Source organism: Vicugna pacos, chromosome 36 (assembly GCF_048564905.1).
Source record: "Vicugna pacos chromosome 36, VicPac4, whole genome shotgun sequence".
Taxonomy (NCBI): domain Eukaryota; kingdom Metazoa; phylum Chordata; class Mammalia; order Artiodactyla; family Camelidae; genus Vicugna; species Vicugna pacos.
Window position 1 is genome coordinate 4,605,221 of NC_133022.1, and position 23,997 is coordinate 4,629,217.

The 23,997-nt window shown below is 40.1% G+C and overlaps 1 pseudogene; it reads left to right on the top strand.

Moving 5' to 3' along the window:
• LOC140691720 (suppressor of cytokine signaling 7 pseudogene) lies at window positions 1-1,757 on the top strand (annotated as a pseudogene).
• The last annotated feature ends 22,240 nt before the right edge of the window (window positions 1,758-23,997 follow it).

Here is a 23,997-nt window from a genome sequence, read left to right on the forward strand (position 1 = left end):
ATGCCCAGGGCTGAGCTCAGGGATGGCGAGGCGGAGGCGGCGGCCGCTTCGTACCGGTTACGGGAAGGCGCCCCCGAGCCAGGCCCGCCGCCGCCGCCGCCCTCCCTCGCGCGGCCCGTCCCGCGGGGCTCCCGGTGCCGCAGCTGACGATGCTCCGCGGCGTGGCTCAGCCGCCGGAGGGGGAGGGGGAGGAGGACGCAGAGGTGGCCCCGGAGCCTGGCCCCTCTGAACCGCTGTGTAGCTGGCACCGCTGCGCCCTGGACCCGAAGGCCTCGCCGCCGGGGGGGGGGCGCTCGAGCGGAAGTTGGGCCCGGCGCCTCTGGGGCTCAGGCAGCCGGCGGGGCCGGGGATCAAGACGCTGGGCGGGGGCTGCTGCCCGTGCCCCCGCCCCCCGCAGCTCCCCCTCCGCAGCCCGGGCCGCCTGCTGCTGCCCCGCAGGCCGGGGAGGACCCCCCTGAAACGAGCGATGCGCTTCTGGTCCTGCAGGGCCTGGAGTCCGAGGCCCAGGAGCTCAGCAGCCCGGGCCGCGGCGGGGAGGAGGTGGCGGCCGGCTGCTGCCGCAGCCCCCAGGCCCTGAAATACCCCGGTGCCCTTCCCGATGCGGGACGTGGTCCCTCCAGGGCGCTGGAGTAGAGGGAGCAGCAGCAGCAACCTCCCCCGCCCCCTCCTGGGCCCTTAGGCCGCTCACAGGCCCTTCTCGGAAGGGCTCGCTCAAAATCCGCCTCAGTCACCTCTTTCGCACAAACAGCCGCAGTGGTGGCCCTGGCGGTGGTGCTGGGGCCGCAGGAGGCCTTCCGGAGAGCGGGCTGCTTCAGCTGCGAGCCTGACAGACATGGGAGGCTCTGCAGGCCGGGAGCTGGACTCGGAGGGGAAACCCAGGTTGACAAGAACTCAAAGTGCATTTTCTCCAATCTCCTTCAGCCCCCTGTTCACAGGTGAAACAGTGTCACTTGTAGACGTGGACATCTCTCAGCGGGGCGTGCCCTCTCCACACCAGCCAACCCCCGTCTCCCACAAAGAAGCCTCAGTCTCCTAGATACATTTCCCTGGATTGCTCCCATCCGAGCAGCCGAATGCCTGTAGAGCTAGTCTCTGCAACACCTTCCGTGTCCCCTCTACCCACCCGACTCAGCAGCTTGGCATCCAGCCTTCAAGAGTTGGAGAAGTGTTGGTATTGGGGGCCAATGAATTGGGAAGATGCAGAGATGAAGCTGAAAGGCAAGCCCGATGGGTCTGTCCTGGTAGGAGACAGCTCTAATCCTCATATCCTGAGCCTCAGTTTCCAACCACACGGTACCGCCCCCCACACTAGAATGGAGCACTGCAGAGGAAACTTCAGCCTGTGGTATCATCCCAAATTTGAGGATCGCTGTCAGTCAGTAGTGGAGTTCATTAAGAGAGCCATCATGCACCCCAAGAATGGAAGTTTCTTTCTTTCTTGAGATCCAGGGTTCCAGGACTGCCACCAACTCCAGTGCAGCTACTCTGCCCAGCGTCCCGATTCAGCAACGTCAAATTCCTCCTGCACCTTTGCCTATTCCGAATCCGACAGCTCATCTGGATAGATCACATCCTGGATCTCCCACTGCCTAAGCCTCTGATTTCTTATATCCGGAAGTTCTACTAGTGTGATCCTCAGGAAGAGGTATACCTGTCTCTAAAGAAAGCTCAACTCATTTCCAAACAGAAGCAAGAGGTGTTGGAACCCTCCACGTAGCGAGGGGCCCCCTGCTGGTCACTGCCTAGGGTACACGCTCTCCGCCTCACCATCCAGCCGAGTCTCCTGGGCAGTTATCATCATGCACTGGGCCTCGTCCCCCGCCCTCCCACCCCATGTGTATGCCCCTGATACAGGCATCTGTCCAGAGAGTTGCCAGACCTGATGGTGGAGTTCCAAGTGGATACATATCCCAACACGGAGAAGGGCGGATAGACAAGAGAGGCTTGAAGAGTACTTGCCAGGCAACGTGCGAGCTCATCACTGAGTGTATATAAAGACGAAGACACACACGAGCAGCTAACTGTGCATCCTTCTCTCCTCCTCTGGCTGATCGCCCTGATATTGGACAAATGACAGATAAAGCAGGAAACCAGGGAGAAAGAAAACTTCATCAAAGGGAACATGAAATGCCTTTAATTGCAATAGGCCTGCATGTCAGTGAGAACCGCACTGTGTCCCATGGCTTGGACCGTGAGGATGAGGAAAAACAGCTTGCTCTTCTGTCTAGAATTCCATCTGGACTATTGGAAAGTAAATTGTTGAAAAGAAGAAATGAATTAACTAAAGAATTCATTTATCTAAGAGGCTATTCTCCCAATGCTTCACTGAGTTCTACTCATTTATTTTCTCATAAAATATCTTGGAATTAAAAAAAAAGAAAGAAAAATTAGATGATAACAGTTGAACTTTATATTCTACCTTTTATGTAAAACCTTGAAAACTTTTATAAATTAAACTTCTTACTGCCCCCTAGGAAATCATAAAATGCAGTATAATTCCTACAGCATCTCCTACCATGTTCCATGCTGGCCATTTAGTTCTATTTTAACTTCTATTTAAAATCCCTTTATGTATAAAAAAATTTAGATTCTCTGGGCATGTCTAACATGCAGGCACTCTGACACAAGATTGTAGAGTATTACTACTCTGCCAACTTGGACCTTATTCGAATTATATTGAGGCAGTTTGTGATTCTTTGATTCATTATCTGTAATTAGATTATCCCTATCTTTTTAGAAAAGGAAGCCATATTTATTAGTATGTGCATAACACACAGGAAAAGGAAGCACAGACCTATTGTTACAAGGTGCTCTAAGCCTTGTAGTATCTGAAACTTTTAATGTCATATATGTCATTTTTATTTGACTATGATGTACCTTAACTACGAGCACAGTAAATGGATTTCATTGTGTCAGGTGGTACCTGCAGTGTGAATGAGGGTGGAACAAAATAAGGACACCCCTCGGGAGGTGACAGCTGTTGTGGGGTTCTCTTTTATTTTGTTGACAGTAATACATGATTCTGTAATTACCAGAAGCTTTTCTGGTGATGTCATATGGGGAAAGTTAGCATTTATTCTTTTTTTAATGTTTTACTGGATCTTTATAGAGTTTTATAAAACAAGTGTTTACTACTTAGTAGCTAAGCATTTCCCCCTCTTTGTTTCTTTGATTACTGTATTGAACTAAACCAAATCTATAGAAACAAGCTTATTGAGGCAGATGGCCTGTGCTCTTTCAAGAGATCACTGCTACACTTCTCCTTCTTCAGCACATAAAATATGGACAAAACTGCAACATGCAGAGGCAGAAGAATCCGCTGAAGACTTTTGGCAGTAGTGCCTTAAAGATATTTCAAAAATCATTGTGCTTTGTCACTTCATCTGTGCTATTACATATAATGAGGATTTTAAAAAGACCAAATACAGCTCTGTGATTTCCATTTAATGGAAGAGGTAACAAAGTTTAATTGTATACTTGAGCATGGGGCATCATTTCCAGCACATCTGATCAATAACTCATAGACTGGTTTGGGCTCAAAGTAATATTTGGAAGAAAATGCAGCTGCTGGGAGTTTATCTAGCCCAAGCTTCAGCATCTCTATTAAAAATGTTTTCCCAAAATTTGCATCATTAGGCCCCCAAAGTGACAGCAGATGGCGAGCAAACTGAACAGGATGCTGAGAGGACCAACACGAGAGCAAACTCCTTAGGAGAGTTCACTAAGTACCTCGCCCAGGATGCGGAAGGTATTAGAGAAGTCACAATGTAATCATCACTTCTCCCAACCGAAAAATAAAGGGCTTACTCAGGCCTGGAATTTATCTTGTAAGAGATGACGTTTCTAAATTTGGGAATTGGATTTTTAAAAAGTGTTTTGAGCTAGATATTGAAGGGCATTATTAGCTGAGAATCTACAGCCCGCAGTGTTAAACTAGTGACAACAGTCAGTGAATTAGGAATCATGAGAACAGAACAGCAGTAAGTTAAATGCATCCCTTTAGGGTTCTTGAGAACAGGGTAGTATGATCACATGGGATTAAATTAGTTAACAGACAACATATGTTCTGCTATTGTGCTGTTTTTGTATTTAAACCTAAAAAATTTTTTTTAACAAAGTTAATCTTATTTTCCTTGGCACATTAAAGCAGCACTTAAATTTCTCAAAATGGCTTTTAAATATTTGGCACTGGTTTGTAATGAACATATGCTGCTTGGGATCTGGGTGTGCTGCCTTACCAGAGCTGACTGCATTTAGTCCACAGTTCTCTAGGAGCTAATTCCTGGCATCTACCAATCTGATGTGAAAATCAAAGTGGAAGCCATTTTGGGGCAAAAGCCCAGATGAAGAAACTCAAAGAAAACAGATGAAGCTTAAACAAGCAAATAAGCCCCCCCAAAACAAACAACAAAATATTAGTTCTTAAATATCTATTAATATTTATATAATATAACAAACATGCACGCGTGTTGAGAAAGTAGGAAGAATGGTTTTTGCTCTAGAAAAATAAAACATTTTAAATTGCTCTACAATGTTATATATACACTTCAGATATTTTGCTTGGCTATATAGCCAAATAAATCAGGACACGAGATAAACTTTAAGGCAGATCCTGACAGGTAATCCTCAGGAATCACTGGCTAAGAAGAGACAGAAACTTCCAAAGATTCCCCACCGGAAGCAGCAAACAGTTTTAACCTGCGACGTAACCTCAGGCAAAACATGTCAGAATCTGAAACAGTTGTTGCTCCTACCAAAGAATTCTCAGTTGACTCACTGTGGTTTGTCCTTTGCTAGAGGAAGCTGTGCTTTCCCTGATTTTATTTTCCATTAATGTTACTTGAAAGTGTCTACCCCTCCCCCACCCTCCCACAACAGTCAATCAATCAATCAATCAAAACACCGTGATGGTTAGAATTAGGAGATACACAAGAGCGAGTGTTCAGAGCAGATCCATAATGAGGAGGAGCTAGAGATTAATGTTGTTATGAGCGATGTGACCATAATCATCCTGCTATTGTACTGATTACCTAGTGTGAATAAAATTTATGCTGATTGGTTTCTTTTTCCACAATTTTCCCAACAAGAGGTAATAAGGCAACTACTCTCATTATTTCCATTCTATAGCCAAGGAATTTGGGAAAGCAAATTGCCCAGGGTCATGTTGCTAGCATGTATTACTCAGCAAACCTGTGTCTGAATTCAGGTTTGAATTGTCTTAAGCACCACAGAACAGAGCCTTACCCACTCTCTGTAATTATATACATTTATGTTTAAGTTAATGTATACAATTCTCATGCCAGCATTAGGCTCAGACTTTTCCAAATATCTTTTCAAAGATTCAGATTTAAAAATCATCCGTCCAGGTATAGTTATTAGTATGACATCCATATGGAATACTCTGTGTTCTGATCAAAATGTTGATACCTGGAATTAGCACAAATTGTCCTTGTTACAGGAATATCTGTTAAGGAAAGTATTCCTTATGCACATGCTGCTCTCGTAGTATTTATTATGATCACTTAAAGTCCCTCTTCATCACCAAAGAAACCCTACCAATATAAGCATATGAACTCAACCACCAAAGACATCTGTTCTACTGAAGCAAAGCAAAATGACTTTTGAGGTGAGAATACCTTGAACATCTTCAGTTCTTTCTTTTTGCTGGTTCTTTCAAGCTGATACGAATTGTCCTTTGTAATCTATGGCCTCTGAAAATAATTGGTTTTCTTAAAATCGTTGTGATGGCATGGTTAGCGCGACATCAGCTATGAGAGCCAGCTAGCCTGCTGCTCTTGTACATAGAATGCTACCCCTAGGCTTTTAGTCATCATTTTCTCCTAAAGATTTTTCTCTCCTATTGAGTAAGAAGAGTGGATTCTTACTATTTACTTTGTCCTTAAGAAAGAAATGCCCCAAATGATTGTCTATAAATATGATTTTATTTGATTGCTTATCTCTGAGCCTTTATGTGGAATCTGTGAATGGCTGTCTGATAAACTAGGTCTTCTCTTCCTTTGTGACTTTCCTACACTGCAGCCCAAGATCATTAAAAAGATTTTTCTTTTAGGCAGAAGATTTGTTTGCGATTTTTTTTTTGGATCTTGTATTTACCTAAAAATTCAGATGCAAAATTATTCATTTTTTTCTTTTACTATGAAAACAATGTAATTTTTTTCCTGCTTAACTTTTTTCAAAACTCAGCTGAATTTCATCTTGTGACTTGAAGAAATAGATGTCCCTCTTTTTCCATTATTACACAGAATATTTTTCATTATTTTGGAGAACAAGCAAATACAAAAGGGATGTGAATATCAGTGGAAGAGAAAAAATTCAAAGCAATTATTTTCAATGGTTGAAATTAACCCTACCAAAGCTACTCTCTTTCTGGAGCCCTGGTTCTCAAGTATCTGCTTCTTTCTTCATTTTTGCTCCACTCTCCTCTGAGGAAAGAGTTTCACTACTTAGTCATCTCTATATCCTAAACTGTGGGCCTCAAGAATCCACAGGGCCTTTCAGTTCACTTTCTACCTACTATGCATAGTTAGTCTTGATAGAAATTCTTGAGAATCATAATATCGGTTGCTGACTAGACAATTCATTTCCTTCTATTAGATGAATTGTTCACTACTGGTCGTTAGTCATGGCCAGGATTATGAGGTCATAAGTTCTTCTGAATAGTCCATTTGGGACTTGGTGGCACCCAGGCTTATTTATATTATATGATCATTAAGAACTGTGACTGGCTAAAGAGATAGAGTACTTGTCTTTGAGAAGATTACCTTTTTGACAGTCTTTAAATACATCTTTCATTTCAAATAGTTAGCTATCTGTATAAAGGAAATACATTTCAAATATCTTCATGGTCTTATCTGACCTCACCATACCTTTAAGGTGTCTTGACTCATTCATATTCAGCACCTTTCTGCTTCATTAAAAACAGTTGCCGAGGACACTTCTTACCTTTCTCCTAACTCTACTCCTGTCCCGTGTTTCCCATCTGCCTGGCACTTGGCTGTAACACTCATCTCTCATAGACACCACTTGTGCAAGTAGTTGCTGTTTGTTTCCTTAGTTGGACCAGAAGCTCTGTTCCTCTGGCTCTTCCTTCTTCTTGCTGCCTTGGATAGAGTGCTTTGTTTTAACTTAGATTCTAAGACCCAAAACTTCACTGTTTAATCACTTTGTGACTATCTTGACTTCTTTCAAGTTTCTAAACCTTGTTTAGATAATTCACGTGAGTGTTATTTTCAAATTATTTCTGTGATTCCCCAGTTTCTTTCTAAGGAGAGCTAATGAGCACTCTTAATGGTAGAGGCAGTAGATTGCTATAACTTCACTGGCTATGTCTAAGAAGTAGAAGAGAGATTATTTTCATATTTGTTTTCTGGCATATATGAATGAAAATCAAATCAGCATTTACTTAGGTAGAAAACACATGAGACTATTTGGATGAAAAATCTAGAACAGGAAAATCTTCTGGTTGGGGAGACATTTTAAGTAGAAGAGTATCTTTGGGGGCTAAAGAGATGAGTTAATTCTTAGCAATTTTACACATTCTAACTTTTGACATTTGACCTGGGCAACCTATGAGGCTGATAATGAATCTCTAGAAAAATCAGCCATTTCAAAGTTTTCTTGCTGGCTTCTTAATAGATTCCCCATTGCTCTTTTCATCCAAGGAAGACTTAATAATATATCTGAGACTCTTAACAGAAGTATCAAAGCACTGAATGTTCTTCAGTTCCAGTCCTAGATTAGAACCCAACACAAGATACTGTTTTCCCAGCTCATTGGAATATTAAGATTTTTGAGGTTTGATTGCCTAGGAGCTGGTTTATTTGGACTAGTAAGATATGAGAAAGACTTTTTAACACAAAGAGGTAAACCAGTGGTAAGCTCGCTTCCCTTTACATATCACCTGTTTACCTCACTGTGAATTATGGCCTTGTACAACTTCTAGAATTATGATTTTAAAGTTTATAAAATCGCTGAAAGCTAATTTCTTTAGGTCATGTTTGTCCTGAGACTGAAGGTGTAGAGAAGTACATGCCTGTAGGGAATGAAATTCTCTAAACTTCTGCTCGCTGATAATTGATCTTAACTGTATAGATCAAGAACACCAGAGTGGGACGGCAGCACAGGACACTGCACGGCTTCAGACATAACCCATCCTGGATGTTCAGATAGCTGCTATTTCAGTTAGACATTTGTTCAATGTAAGCAATTAAATGTGATTTACATTATTATGTTTACCTACATAATGTTTTTCATATGAGTAAACTCAGAAGTCAGAACAAAAATTCTTTACCTATCCATGTATCCTGGCATTTATTTTAAAAATGTTATCATTGCAGCTAATGTGCATTCATGAATATATGTTGGAGAGTAATGCAGACAGTTTGTAAGCCCCTGCAAAGCTCTCATCCTAGCAGTCTTGGGAAGAGATGACCAAGATCATATGAAACTTGGAGTAAGCCTTACTTGCTGCAACCTGATGGAATATTTTATTTTTATTCATTTTCTTCTTCCTCTATTGTTATGCACTGGCACCCTAGTGCTATCTAGAAGTGAATTAAATGGCTCAGAGGCTGTGATTCTACAGCTACCAAGATGTTAGAATGGACATTACTATCTAGAGGTGTTTGCATATATAATGTACTCATGTCCATTTTAAGCTTAAGAAGTTTGCAGGAAGCTTTTTTTAACACCATCAAGCATTTACTATTTCTGCCTGTATGCCTTCTGAATCACTGAATAATTGGTTTTTTAAAGTAGAATTATAAATAAAGGCAATATGACAGAGGAGAAATAACATGTTTCAAGTAAAAGGCATGAAAATTCATATTTAAGCAGCTGGAACAGGTAAGGCAGCTCCTCATTCCTTGTATACCAGTTTCCTTTGTGTGCTTAATGGCCCAGGCCAATGTGAGGAATCTACATCAAAGGACTTTTAAATATTACTCCATCTTATAAACACTTTTCAGAATTGGTTGGAAGGTAAAAGTGAATTGTATTTGCATGGGGCAGAATTTTAAACTTTTTCTATTATTTTCATAAAAATCTCTGTTTGTTCTCAACCACAGTATCTCTAATAGTATAAAAAAAAGTAGGAAATCACCAGAGTACTTTTATCATTGAGTCTATTCTAAATCAGGCTATAATTCTCTGTATCGACCCCACAGTGCTCTGAAATTGAGTAGTTTCCCTCCCTGAAGCCAGCACAGAATTAACCTTTCTTCCTTCCTCCCTTGATCTTCTTTGTCTCTCCCTTCCTTCCTTTCCTCCTCTCCTTACCCCTCTTTTCCTCTCTCCCTACTCCTACTCTTTTTCTTTTTATTCACCTCTCACTTCACCCTTTTTGATTTCAAACATTTATTAAGCTCTTGTGTGGCAAGCAATAAACACATTACCAGAGACAGAAAACCTAAGAAGTAATTACCGACTTTGAATTATATATAATCTAGAAAAATGATTTCACACTTTTTTTTGACTGGGCCCACAGCAAGAAATACATTTCCTTGCAATCCAGTACACACAGACACACATGTATTAGTTGCTAGGGCTGCTGTTAACAGAGTATCAAGAACTGAGTGGCTTAAAACAACAGATATCAATTGTCTCCTAATTCTGGAGGCTGCAAGTCTGAAGTCAAGGTGTGGGCAGCAGTCCACGTTCCCTCTGACACCTGTAGAAGACAATCCTTCCTTGCCTCTTTCTGGCTTCTGGTGGTTTGCTAGAAATCCTTGGCACTCCTTGGCATGCAGCTCCAGCATTTCAATCTCTCGTAGGGATCTCACATGGCATTCTCCCCTGATGTGCCTTCTTTCTTTGAGCTTCTTCTCTTCTTATAAAGGACACTAGACATATTGGATTGGGTCTTACCCTACTCTGGCATAGCCACATTTTAACTTAACTAATTACACCTGCAATAACCCTATTTCCAAATAAGGTTACACCCTGAGGTACTTGGAGAGTATTTTCGGGGGACACAATTCAACCCATAATAACACATACACAATGAAACAGTAGTTTTATGAATCAATATTCAGTTTTTTACTTTGTAATTTTTTTGTTCTATCTTATTATGAAAAAGTTTGATTTTTGACCCACTAAATTTATTAGCAACACACTAATAGATACAAGCCCTTGCTGGAAAAAGATTGTTCTAGAAAGGGAGATAAACATACTTAAAAATGTTGTATTATAGGTGCTAATAGAAGAATGTATAGCATGAATATTCTAGTATGGGGATAAATTTGTTTATGAAAGTAATGGAAAGCTACATAAAGAAGTAACCCCTACTGAGTCTTAAGGGATAAACAGGAGTCACCAGTGGTGGGCACTTTGAGGAAGAGAAGAAAGAAGAAAAAAGTAGCTGTATAGGATGACTGACCCTTGGAGGATGAATAGGAGTTCATGAAACAGTGAGACCATTTTCTAAAAGTTCTTATATACAATGCTAAGGCATTTAGCTTTTATTCCATAATAATGGAGGATTTCAGACAGAAATAAAAGTGATGAAAATTATGGGTGAGAATTATTTGAATTTAAATCCCAAAGTGACCTTGAGTCACTTTGTTTTTGCTTTGGTTCGCTGATATATCATTGGGAATAACAATGCCACCTGCTTCATTGAGTTGTTGTAGGAATAAATGAGTTACTATATAAAAAGAATTGCATCTGGCTCATAGTATGCCACAATAAGGGTTAGTTACTATTATTATGATACAATTGAAAGCTTTTAAGCAAGGGAATAAAACAAGGTGAGCAAATGCTACTGTACAGTTTGAAAATCATTGCAGATAAATCCATGGAAGATGGAAGCCACTGGGTGAAAAAACACAATAAGTGCTACACAACAGTTCCAAATATTTGGCTTCACTCTCCCCACTTCCAGGTTAACTGGAATAATTGATTATTAGGTGTTCTTTAGGTATAGGTCAATAAAATATATTTCACTTTAGACAGTTCTATTGACAGGAGCAATTTCTTTGTCATTTTCATAGTTTAAGTGCCAAAGTGAGGGCACTGTCTTTGTATCTTACATTTTTTTCAAAGAAAGGTGTTGGGGACCCATACATACACTTGGAGTCACAAACAAAAATTTTATTTAAAAAAATAAGGCAAATTTCAAGTGAACAAAATTAATTACTACAATTTTTATGTCACTTTGTGTATTAAACTGAGTGTAATATAATAAAACACTGCAGAATATTTAGCTAGGTCTTTGATCAATGTCAAATAAAAATAAAACGTTTTACCACCAATTGGGATTAATGTTGGGAATTAGATTTGGAGGTTTATTGTAATTTGACTTTTTCTTTTGTTTAAACCACCTTCATTTTATCTCCAGTCCCCCATGGCTGTCAAGTTATAAGGACAGAAAAATCTAGGCTCACATTAGTAGTTGTTACAGCAGCTGCACTGTGTGTGGCAAATATATCTGGGCAGAAACCTGTGTCTTAGTTCCATCCCAGAGCAGCTGCCTTCAAACTGAGCCAAAATCCGAGCCAGCCAAAGAACCACAGCGATGAGTGGATATCAGAAAGAAGGAAAGAAGAAACCAGCCTGGGAACTTGGGGTCAGCAAACAAGGAGTGATGAAGTCCTTCCAAGCCGGCGAGGAGAGCCGCCCCCACGGTCACTGGGTCACTGCATCCGCACAAGTGCACTGCGGCCACTGCGCGCGGCGGCCGCTGCTGAACCCAGATCCTAACGCAAAGCGATACCCACCGCACACTGATGCGCCACTGTGAACATGCCCACAGTCCTGCTCCGTGGCGTTGGAGGGAGTTCCCTTTCTCCTTTGTCCTCTGGAGGCTGCAGGGCCTGGTGATGCTCTGGCTCCACAGCAGAGATTCCGCAAATGATTGTGTCTTGCTTTTGCTTAATGGTGTCCCTTTGGATCCTAGTAGTGAAGGTCACTTGAAAATTTTTCCCTGGCTCAAGCTCTGAAAGAATTTCCCTTTCAGGGCTTGAAAACTAAAGTCAGAGAACTCACCCAGCAAGACGACGATTTTGTAGACTTCTCCCTTGGCAGAGACAAATGGACTAGTGATTGTAAACAGACCTTGGTAAGGGCCTTCTTTTTTCCAGCAAGGTGGGGAACCAGACTTTGATTTTATAAAATACCACTGCTTAATAAGACAATTTCTGTACACAAGGACAACTCTTAGCTGGCTAACTCTCATGGTGGACAGACCAGCTTAGGAAGAATGTTACAATCTCCTTTACAATTTTCAAAGTCAATTATAATTTTCAAAAGTTTTGTAAATTCAGCTTTCATCCTTCTAACTATCTATGTACTCTTAAAGACAGCACACTATTGCCCACAGCAATTCTGTGCAATATTACCTGCACGCCATTAGTCATAGATACTGGTGGATACATTTTCTGATTTATATACAATAAACAGGGGAAGACAAAAAGATTTCAGGCTCTTGTATTTTAAAAAGAACTCTTTTGTTTCATTCTATCATAAAACAATATGTATCAATTACTGAAAATTTAGAAAATATGAAAAAGCAAAAAAAAAATAACCATAAATAATAGCCACCATAACCCTACTGCCCTGAGATAACCAAAATGTAATTTGTATATTCCTTGGGGGCAGGAACTGCACATTAATTGTAAGTCCACCACAGGGCTCAGCTCAGAGTCTTGCACAGATGAGGGCCTTGGTTTCAACCCTGACTGAGCATCTGTGGAACTAAAAATAAGTACATAAACAGAATGAGTAGCCTGGGCTCTACCTCAGGCCTATACATATTTTTTCAGTGGTGGCCTAGGTAGCAGCATTGCAAGGAAATTTCATGGAGAATTCTGCCAAGGTTGAAAAGTAGTGGATTCAGTACTCAAAAAAAAAAAAAAAGCTTTTAAATTGAATTAGAGATTTTTGTTGCAATCAAATAAAAGGGGGCACTCAAACAATTCATAATGATCTTTTCCCCCATCTGCTGAATTTGCTTACATTCCTTGAAGCCTCACTCCAGCAGAAATTATCATGCATGTTTGAAAAGTAGTTTCCTGTCCTGAGAGCTTTTCCTCAGTCTTCTCGAACAAGGCATGGCCTATGATTGTACCTAATGACTCCATTTCTAGCTTTTTAAGGTTGGTTATTCTATGCACTACTTACTCCAGCACCTAAGAGCAAGCTTCAAATATTACAAGCTTTGAGTAATTGGCTGCACCACATTCCGAGCACTTGGAACCTGTCTTTCAGCTTCTCAGGCTTTAGTTTCTATTAAATTCTCGCTGCCTTGGCCAGTGGAACCACGTGCTAGGATGACAGTCTGGCTTTTGCCTGCAGGGGACCTTAAAACTTGGAGACTAGGTCATAAATACAATTTAATTAAAGTACCCTGAGATGTTCTCTTCACTTCAGAGACCCTCTTTTTTTTTGTTGTCTTTTCCAAGATTCTGTATTTGGGTCTATAGTGCCAATACTGATTGAGCACTCCTAATGTCCCGGATCTGTTTGAGGTTCTAGGGATTTAAGAATAAATTGAACCTGAAAACCCTGCTCCTGTGGCTCTTACAACCTAGTGAGAGATAATTGAAAACAAATATGTCAGGTGGTGATTAGTGCCATCACTAATAAGGGAAAATTGAATAACTTAAGGAGATACAGTTGTAAAACTGACCGTTTTATACAGAGTGGTCAGAGAAAGGTCTCCTGAGGAATAGTGAGCAAGTGGCTATTTTATGTAGAATGGTCAGAGAAAATTGCTTTCTGACCACAGAATCTAAGGCTGAAGGGAGCAAGTCATGTCTGTGTATCTGGGGCAAAGAGTGTTTCAGGTTGAAGAAATAGCATGATAAAAGCTTTTTGGAGAGCATGTGTAGATAAGGAAAAAAGCGGGACTGCGTTGTCTGGGCATAGCAATGAAAATACAGTGGTAAGAGATGAGGTCAGAGAGATATTGCAGGAGCATGGGTGAGGACATGTAGAGATGTACAAGAAAAGGAAAGGACTTTGCATTAATTCTGAGCTGATATGAGAAGCCATAGGAGGGTTTTGGGAACATTAATGACATTTCTGACATATTTTAAAAGGAACACACTGACCACTGGGAGAGAATAAGAGTAGAGGCTATTGCAAATATCTAGATGAGGGTCATGTAGCTTGAATTAGATTAGTGGTATTGGAGGTGGTGAAAAACTGTCAGCTTTGGATGGTGGAGCCAATAGTATTTGCAGATGGACTGGATTTGATGTGACTGAAAAGGAAAGTGAACATGACTCCAGCATTGTTGTCTGGAATAACTGGTAGAATGAAGTTTCCACTTATTAAGAAGAGGAAGAAACTGGAGGAAGCAGGTTGGAGGTGGTTGAAATCAGGGGCTTGATTTTAGGCACATTAAATTTGAGATTCCTGTTAAATATCCATGTGGAAGTATAAATAATCAGATATGAATTTGAGCTCAGGGGAGAGGTGGGGGCAGGAGTTAGACATTTTGAGGTTATCATCTTAATGATGGTTTACTGTTAGGATTACATTTGGCTGCAAATACCAGAAAAGCAAAATCACACAGGTGTAAATAAAATAAGAGTTTTTGTGTTTCCATTATTCAGAAAGTCTGGAGATGAGCAATCTAGGAGCATGGCTCCACAATCATGAAGGAACTCCTCTTTGTTGCTCTGTTATCCTCAATATGTGACTTTGATCTCATGGTCTAATGAGGCTACCTGAGCTCCAGCCATTATGTCCCCATTCATGTCATCAAGAGGAGGAAAGAATGAAAAAGGATATGGTCCCTCCCTTTAAGAATACTATCTAAAAGCTGCGTGTCCAATTACAGCTTAGTAGTCAGAATTTGGTCATTTGGACACACCTAAATGCAAGGAATCTGAGAAGTACAGTATTTATTCAGGAAGATCTTATACTAGATACAAACTGGGGTTTCTCTTACTATTGGAGAACAACTAACATGCTATATTACAGATGATATTTAAGTCAAGGCACTGCGTGACTTCTACAGTGAATGTACACCTGAGATTGAGTAAATGTTCCAGCGTTACCCATCTAGTAAATGTTAGAACTTGCAGGTTTAGCTCAGTCATTCTCTCACATGTGACCTGCTCCTCAGGCTGACTCATTTTACATTTCTTGCCTCTGTAGTTTTAGAAATGATGTTTCTTTTTCCAGAAATGCTTACTTCTCCTTTGGCTGCCTCGGTATCCATTTTCTAAATGTAGTTTAGAAGATCATTTCTTGAAAATCTGTCCTGATAGCCTTTTCCTCACCTTCCAGTGACTTTAGCCTTCCCTCACCTCTTAGGTGCCTTATACATGCTCCTAGGTGTAACTGTAACTTTAGTAAGTTTAAACTCTAATTATCGTGTTTGTCTCTAATAATATACTGTGAGCTCCAATGAGGGAACAAACATTAAAAAAAAAAATTCACCTCCAGGAAGCAGCCTAGTGTTTGGCAGTTAGTTCTTTTACTGATTAAGGATTAAATGAATGAAGGCCTGATCTCTGCCTTTAGACATAAGTCATAAACATCTGGGGCCAAGCTGACAGCATCAATATAGGCAATTAGACTCACTCTAAGCACGGGGGAATGGAGGGGTGTGGGGGGAGCGCTATGGTGATTGCAGAAATCTTGACTCTATCCAAAGATATTCAGACTCAAAGTTTTAATAAAATAGCAGCTCAGCTTAAAAAAAAAAGTCTACAGGTAAGAATAGGCTTATGGGATACAACTTTCTACTCCCGTATTAGATAGTTTATAATCTCATAAAGAGGAACACATTCTAAGAGAAACAAGAAAAGGTTGCATTAAATTGGAAGAGGGGTAACAGTGGAGCTCCCATATTCTGTTGTGCCCTAAGGGGACAGAGCAGATTAACTACTTAGTTGGATCATAAGCCACTCCTTTAAGTGGCTTCTTTGGTCACAAGCACCTTCCCTTCTTTATTTGAGTGCTCTTTATTCAGTGGCAGTGTGAGAGTTAACACAGCTTCCAAGAGTGGTGCTGGTGCTATTGAAAAATCACTACAACCTAGATGACAATGCTATTATCCAGTGCAATGAGCGTCATAGAAGAAGGAACTACTCTATTCATGGACTCTTATTTAGAGATGGGTAAGGACTTTGGAGATCATTTAAGCCCTGAAGTTACATTTATTACTTCTGGTCACATAGGTGATGTGTCAGAGCTGAAATTAAAGCATTTAAGTCCCTAGATGTCCATCCTGCACTCTTTCTACAACTTGGCCTGGGGAAGCTAATGATCTCACCACTGATCCTTTAGTTGAGTCCTTTATAAAATTTATTCCGTGGAGCCCTAAGCCAGGGAGGCCAGGTCCTCAGTCCCTACTATTTGAGCTGCTATAGTTTTTATGTTTTAAATATTGGGCTTCTCATATTTTTTTAAATAAATGCCTTTTAATATAAAAATGAATATAAAGAAAATAAAATCTCAGTGTAGTCACCACCCAGCTTGGTTAAATCTCAACATTTTACTATGCCATATTTCCCTTCTTCCTTTCCTTCCTTTGTCTTCTTTTTCTTCATTCCTTCATTCTTTCTTCCTTCCTTTGACTCCTTCATTTCCTTCTTGCTTTCCTCATTCCTTCACATTTTTCCCTTCCCTCCTCCTCTCTGCTTCTCCCTTCCTTCCTTTTCTCTTTCCATCTCTTCTTCCTTCCTTTTTCCTTCTTTCTCCCTTTTAAAAATACACATATTACAGATTTGGACAGAGGCCTCATCCTTGTCCCGTTTTCCTTCCCAGAGGTAACCTCTATATTCAGTTGGTGTTTCTCATTCCTAGCCCTATTTTATAACCTAATTATATATGTATATCCCTAAACAGTGCGTTGCACTCTTTGTGCCGTTTTGCATAATCTTTATACAATGGTGTCTTTTGCTTATTTTGTTTGTTTGTTTGTTTGTTTTTTTCTGAGACAGATGTTAATGTACAGGACATTTACAAAAGAAATTTTGGGGGCTCACACCTGTGGAAAGGTAAGAAAGGAAGCATGATAGGGCAGAGATCTGTCCAGTAAATACTCGGACAGATTCCATTCTTTTCCAACAGGAGCTCTCTTCTTAGCATAACAGAACTGCTTTGTTTGAGAGTTTAACTTTGTTTGGAGCTTGACTATTCTTACAATGAATTCCTGAGCCTTATTCTCAGCTTTCTCTTCCTTCCCACTGCAGGGAGTGAGAGTTTTCTATATGCTACCAAGTAGGTTCTCTGACTTTCACATTAGCTTTTAATTACCAATTAACCACTCTCAGGTCTCTTTGGCACAGCTTAAATTGCATTGAGCAAGAGTCACACAAGTCTACTGCTCTTATACTTACCATTTCCTCCACATTTCTCAAGTGCCTAATATATCATATATTACCTACTAATTCATTTGCTTCCGTCAGTGAGTCATCTCAGTTCATTGCCTTTAAATATTTTAAGAGTTTAACTGCTAGTTTGTGCTAGGACTATCTGTGCTCTATTTGCTCCTAGCAATGGGGTCTTCATTTAATTATTCTGGACCTGACTTCAGCTACGTAAAATATTTTATTATTTTTTTATTACAAACAGATGTATTAATGGGTCTATGATCACAGAGTGGTTCTTCTGTGGGGCTAACTTATATTTATATTTTATATCTACAATTATCATTCAATGAGTGGATTCAATTCAAGCACTTTCTGCAGTTTGGACCAATGAGACATTTGGAGACCAGCTCAAAAATCATAGTAGTAGGTTTAGATTGGCCATGTTTATATCAAACTTATGAGAATTCAGTAAATGATGTTTTATAACACTATCAGTTATCAGTGTAATGTACTCCATTAAACTACACATTTTCAGTTTTTAGGAGTCTAATTTTCTTGGGTGGCAAAATTCAGTGGAGGTGAAGCTAGAGGTGAGACAGGATGGAAGGAGGCAAGGCACAGCCATTCAAGGAATGCTACAGCAGTTAACATCAAAATGGTGAAAGAGTCAACCGCCAGTAGGCCTTGAGGCTCAAGATGATGAGAGATTTAATTTCTTGTAGATCTTGAGCTTCATTATACACTCATTGTAACATATTAACGTGGTGAATAACATGCCCACAGGCACAATGGCAGTCCCAAGGCTAGCCACAAAACATCAAAGTGTGGGAAATGGCCAACATCCTGGGAATCCCAGTCCCTTCCCCAGGCTACTTAGACTGGTCCTTTCACTTATTATCATATGAAGCCACCAAGCCATAAAAACCAACAATAGTCACCTCGCAGCTGCCCCTCTTCCTCCCCCTTTGGAGACAGCCCACATTCTGTCTATGGAATGCGTACCTACTTTTAATCTGAGCACCCAACCCCCAAACCCCATGGTCTTTCTCTTGCCATTCAGTGTACCTCTGAATAAATCTACCTTTACTCAACTGTGGCTCACTCTTGAATTCTTTCCTGTGCAAAGCCAAGGACCCACACTTGTTGGGGCACATCCCAGGGGCTCCTCACACCCCCACATCCATTTTCCTGCATCAGAGGGATGTCATGGAAGCAGCCAGTCACTCCAGTTTTTTTTTGTTTTGGTTTTTGTTTTTTGCTCTAGTCAAAGAAGTTGTGAAGGAAAAGCCAGGCTGGTTTAACAAGATAACTCACAAATCTAGGAATGTGAAGGAGAGGCTGGGCTGGGCTAACAAGATAACTCACAAATCTAAGTATCAGAATACTGATCTGAGTTCTGCTGGACTAACTTGTAAATCTAAGTTAATTAGTGTTGGTTTGCTGATTCCCTGTTCATGTTTTTCTGTTTGTTTGTTTTTTTGTTTTTGTTTTTTTTTTTTTTGCTAGCCAGCTGGATTTTCAAAGAGATATATCTGGCTTTGGAATGTTGGTTTGCTGTCTCCCTGCCTCCACTTTTGTGATAATGATGCTGCTAAAGCTGTTCCATGCCTATTGGCCTAATACCCCAAGCTTGTATTTTACCCTATAAAACCTTGTGCACACGTCTTGGAGGTGCTTAGAGCTTCAGAGCAGAAGCCCCTCTGAGCCCACCGTCATAATACATCTGAACACTCCAACCCTCTGAGTAGTGCTTGTTTGTTGGCTGGCCTGTGGTTTCTGTAACAAAGTTACCCCAACAGGTAAAGACCCCAGTTCTTGTCAGATCTCAAAAGACAAGTTTACAGTTGGGAGACAGTGCCTTGTGTAGCAAAAGATTTTAAAGATTTATTTAGAAAAGAACAGGAGGCAGGCTGTTCCAAGGGAGGAAAAGCAGTGGCTTCTGTTTTCCCTTTCTCCTGTACCCTCACTTAGAGGTGGTCTTTTGATTGATTGATGGCTCTTGTCCCTAGAATGCTTAGTCATGTTTGGCCCCTTTGTGCATGTCCTTACTACGGTGTACACAGGAAAACCCATGGCGGGGAAGGGCACTAAGCCGCAATGTTAATTATAATACGATGAACATTGGACCATGTCCAGTTAAGTCCTTTCTGCTACTGTGCAGTTGTGGCTGTCGGGTTTTACCAGTTTCTTGCTGGCACTCATTTAGAAGTAAAGTCCTTTTATACTGGAGGTGGGCATAACACCGTCTTCCAGACCATCCTCCCTCTCCTCCACCTGTCTGCCCGGTGCCCCCACTTATCTAATTACCTAACAAAAGTACTTCTGAACTCCTATCACTCAAATTTGTATGTTAACTTCTATTAATTTAAAGCAGTGACACTTGTGTTAGAGTTTTGCTTATCATTTAAGACTTTTAGCAATCGCACTGTTTGTTTCTCCATGGTTACTCTTATATTATTAGCTCTATACATTTCACAAAGCTCTCTTAGCCACATGGATTTTGAGATGCTTTGGGGGGGTATTAAATGGAATTTTTCATGGAAGAAATTAAATTCAAGTTAAACCCGGGCTTTACACAGCAAAATCCATGTTCAGATATCATGGTCTGAGGGGCAAACTGTACTACACTGATCAACTAGGATTATGTGATTTATCAGCTGTTACTGTTGTTTTATCAGTGAGAAAGGATTTCATTCGTGTATATACACTGTGATTCTAGAACATTTAATCTTAAAGTTTACCTTGGTAATTGGAGTTTTGTATTTCTAAAAATGAATCCCAATCTCTATTTGTGTGCTGCCAAGACTATATCAAATAGCTGAATATGGGAAGGAGTGAGTTGAAAACTTGCTAAAGTGATGGAAAAGTGTTAGTTCTTAATGACGTTATTGAGGAGAAAGGGAAATGACCAAGTATAGGCCATCTTTTCTTTCGTATAAAGCTTAAAAATTAACTTTTAATTTTAGTAGAGATGGAATAGCATGGGCTTAGCTGAGAGTTTAGAAAAGTCCCCCTCCTACATAAACTTAGGAATGAGTGGTAGAGTACTGACTAACTTAGCAGAGATCTTTCTTTGGTGAACTTTTTTTTTTGGTGGGGCTGGGGGTTGCTCTTAGGAGGGTTGGGCAAATATTCCAGAGTGTTCAGAGAAGCAGATGCAGAAGGAGATGCCAGGTCCATCATGGGGTTTCATTTGGTACATGCTAATACTAGGCCAATTAGCTGGTAAACCACTGGCAAGTTTGATGACATGCTGCAAGGTAGGGCATTGCCAAATTAGGAAACTCAGGTATTGTACGCCATTGCTCATTGATTCTTGGAGTTTTCATCTCTGTTTCAAAAGAACTTGGCAATCTTGTGGTTTGGTTTAGAGAACTGTTTATAATATTCCTGGTGCTATACCATGGCATTGATCACCTTCTCATGATTTAGGGGAGAGAGCAGAGTCAATGCCCAGGTAGCTGTGAATAATGTGTTCTCCTGAAGCTCTGCAGACCCATTCTTTTACCTGCTCTTGTATCCATTATAATGATATTTGGTTCCACTATCCTATTTAACTCCGAACTCTTCCAGAAGAAATAGAAAAATATGAAAATGACTGATGTAAGCTGTGAACAACTAGTTAAGAGTAATAAATTTAAGTTCTGGAAATTAGTTCTTAAATGGTAAATAAAGGCTCCCCCCCCAGTATTATTGTGATATAATTAACATACAGCACTGTATAAGTTTAAGGTGTGACACATAATTATTTGATTTACATATACTGTGAAATGATTACCACAACAAGTTTACTTAACATTCATCATCTCACATAAATGCAAAAAGGAGGAAAAGAAAAAAAAAGTTTTTCTTATGTAAAAGCTGTTTTAACAAGGGGTTCTCTAAAAAGTAGTTTTTGATTTAACAGCATCTTGATAAACAAAGGCCAGTTTCAGGGCCAAGCCAAATTTCTCCTAAACTCTAATGTTATTACTCTGAGGAGCAACTGGCCCAGCATTGTACATAAGTTTTGCAAGGCTCATAAAATAACCTCTCCCCTGAGACTCTAGAATCCAGGCATCCAAGTGCATGTGACTTAGTAATATTTGCACAGCAGTATCCTGCATGCTTTGAGTGATGTTGCCATTTGCTGGAGTTCTCAGCAGTGCAGCTCTTCCACCCAGTTGCAATCAATTTCCCTGATCAGTAGCTCTGACTTAGCTTCACCCTCATAAATTTAATAATTCACTTGACAGGTGCAGAGCAGACAGAGCTCAAAGAAATGTGTAGATTCTTGGAAGAGTCAGGAAAAAGACTAACTGACTTTTTATTAGCTTTTGGATCCTGACATTTAATTTGAATAAGGGGATGATGCGGTAGTTCAGGATGCTCAGGCACAAGAGATTTTTTTTCTTTTTCAGTTCTTAAATTTTTATTCTTCTTTCCTCTGTAAAATGACGCCAATCTGTGGAATCCATTTACGAACCATGGTTGTTAAATGTGGCCAGTCATTGGCCCATAGGGTTGGGCTAGTAAAGCATAAAAACAGAGCATCAACTTTGTGCTGACCCTTTACATTGCTGGGGGCACATGTAACTGCAATCATACAGAGACTTGGCTTACGTTATGTGTACACACACACACACACACACACGGCCAGACTGTCTGGATCCAAATCTCTGTGATGCTTCTTACTAGCTGAGTAATCTTGGGCATGTTATTCAGCCTCCTTGTATCTCATTTTTAATTTGCAGAAATTGGTATTTCCTCTCTCATTGTGAGGATTGAACAAGTAAATAGATGTAAAACAGTTTTAAAAAGTGTCAGGAATATCAGAAACTCTCAGTGAATGTTAACTCTTATTAAAATTGTTATCCTCACTCTTATGTAAAGGTCTATCATTTATAATCTTTTCTGTAAAGCCCAAAATTGACCTTTTTGTTTTTTGCTTTTTAATTTTTAAACTGATAAGTTATTCGTATGGTAAAAACTCACACAAAACTAAAATATATATAGTAAGTTAAGTCTCCTTCCCAATTTCTGCCCCTAGGTCCTGCTTTCCCCCTTCTCAAAGGTAACCATTTTTTTCATTTCTTAAGTATTTTCCAGAGATATGTATATATAGAAATGAATTTACTCAAATCCTCTACCTAGGACTTTAAAATATATTTTGAATACCAATTGAAGACTTATCTATAAGGGAAATAATAAGTTTGCCTCATTTGTATTATGACTAATCAAAATAGTATTAATCATAGTTTGAATAATAATAGCTGTCTTTGCTATGAAGCAGACAGTCTGCTAAGTTCTAAAACCAAAGTATCTGATTTAGCATCTGTAGCAACCCTCTGAGGTGAGTATTGTTATCATCCCTAATTGATATATAAAGAAACAGTGGCCAAGAGAGACTACATTTTGGAGAAGTCTTTGGATATCACTTTCTTGGATGTAGATCCAAGGGAGCAGTTGCAAATTCCCTGATGCTAGACAATTTTAAGTGTAATATGGGGAATTCTGTCCCACGAAACACTTCAGCAAATCTCAGTGACCTAAAGCTCTAGATACAAATACTTCCAAGGCATACTGGTGACATAATGCATGTACATATTACAGCATCTTCTTTGAGCCAAAAAGTGTCTCCTGACATTTCATGGGACAGACCTCAGAAGTGTAATTCTGAGCAGTAGGCACTGAAAATTGTCATGCTTACTTTGGTCTGTAATGTCTTTGAGTCATTTTGTCTTTCACCACTGAAAGACTGATCTCACTGGGCAAAGTCAGCCAGAGCAGCTTCTTAGATCTGTTAGCATAATTTCTTATTTATTTTTAAGGAGGAAGCTTGAGTTTTTAGAAACTGGTGGAAAGACAGAGTTGGAAGGGGTTTAAATGAGTTTAGGAGTAAATGACAAGTGAAAATGATGCAGCAGGAGAAGTTGTGTTCAGCTGCTGGCCTCTGTCTCTTCTCTGATTGCCCTCCAGCCTCAGCACAGCCCTTTTGTACTCAGGAAAGCCTCTTGGTACTCATGTGGCCCCTTTATCTTTTCTGCAAGAACTTGCCTTCACACAACTGCCTGTAAAATTCCAGCGTGCTGAAGTGATTCATCACTAGTTATAAGGGTGAACACAAATTATAAATAAGAGGCTTAATTATCCTGTTTGAAAATAAGGGAGGAGACTCCCTACCCCTCCCCTTTCCTAGAGCATTTAGTTTAGAAACCTAATCATTTTAAGTTCTTTTTCATTTCTTTGAAATTCATGTAAATCTTTTAAAAGCTAAATAAGCCTCTTGCCAAGACTGTCTCTCTCAAGGACCTGGGAGCCACCTGTCAAATTTAGTCAGTTGAGGAAGATAACAACCCAACCTGCGGGAGGGCAGGAGTCTGGCTTCAGTGAGCACTTCATTCCAAGTTGCAGAGCTACCTCCTTTCATAAAGATATGAGAAATTTACTTTTCCTTTGAACAAAGCCAATTAACCAACACAAATGGCCACAGAGATTACCAGGTGAATTTAGGATGAACCATGTGTGAGACAAATGGTGCTGTTAAGTACTCTTATTTGAGGACTAGTTATTGGTTGTCTTAGCACAGGTATGTAATGGGTCGTATCTGCCCAGCTACATAGAAAGGTGAATTTGCTTTGTGTCTTTGCAGTCTCTTCAAAGGCTACCTATAATGCTCATCACATTCTGGTTTAATGCTTATTCAGTAATAAAATTGCTTTCTTTCCCT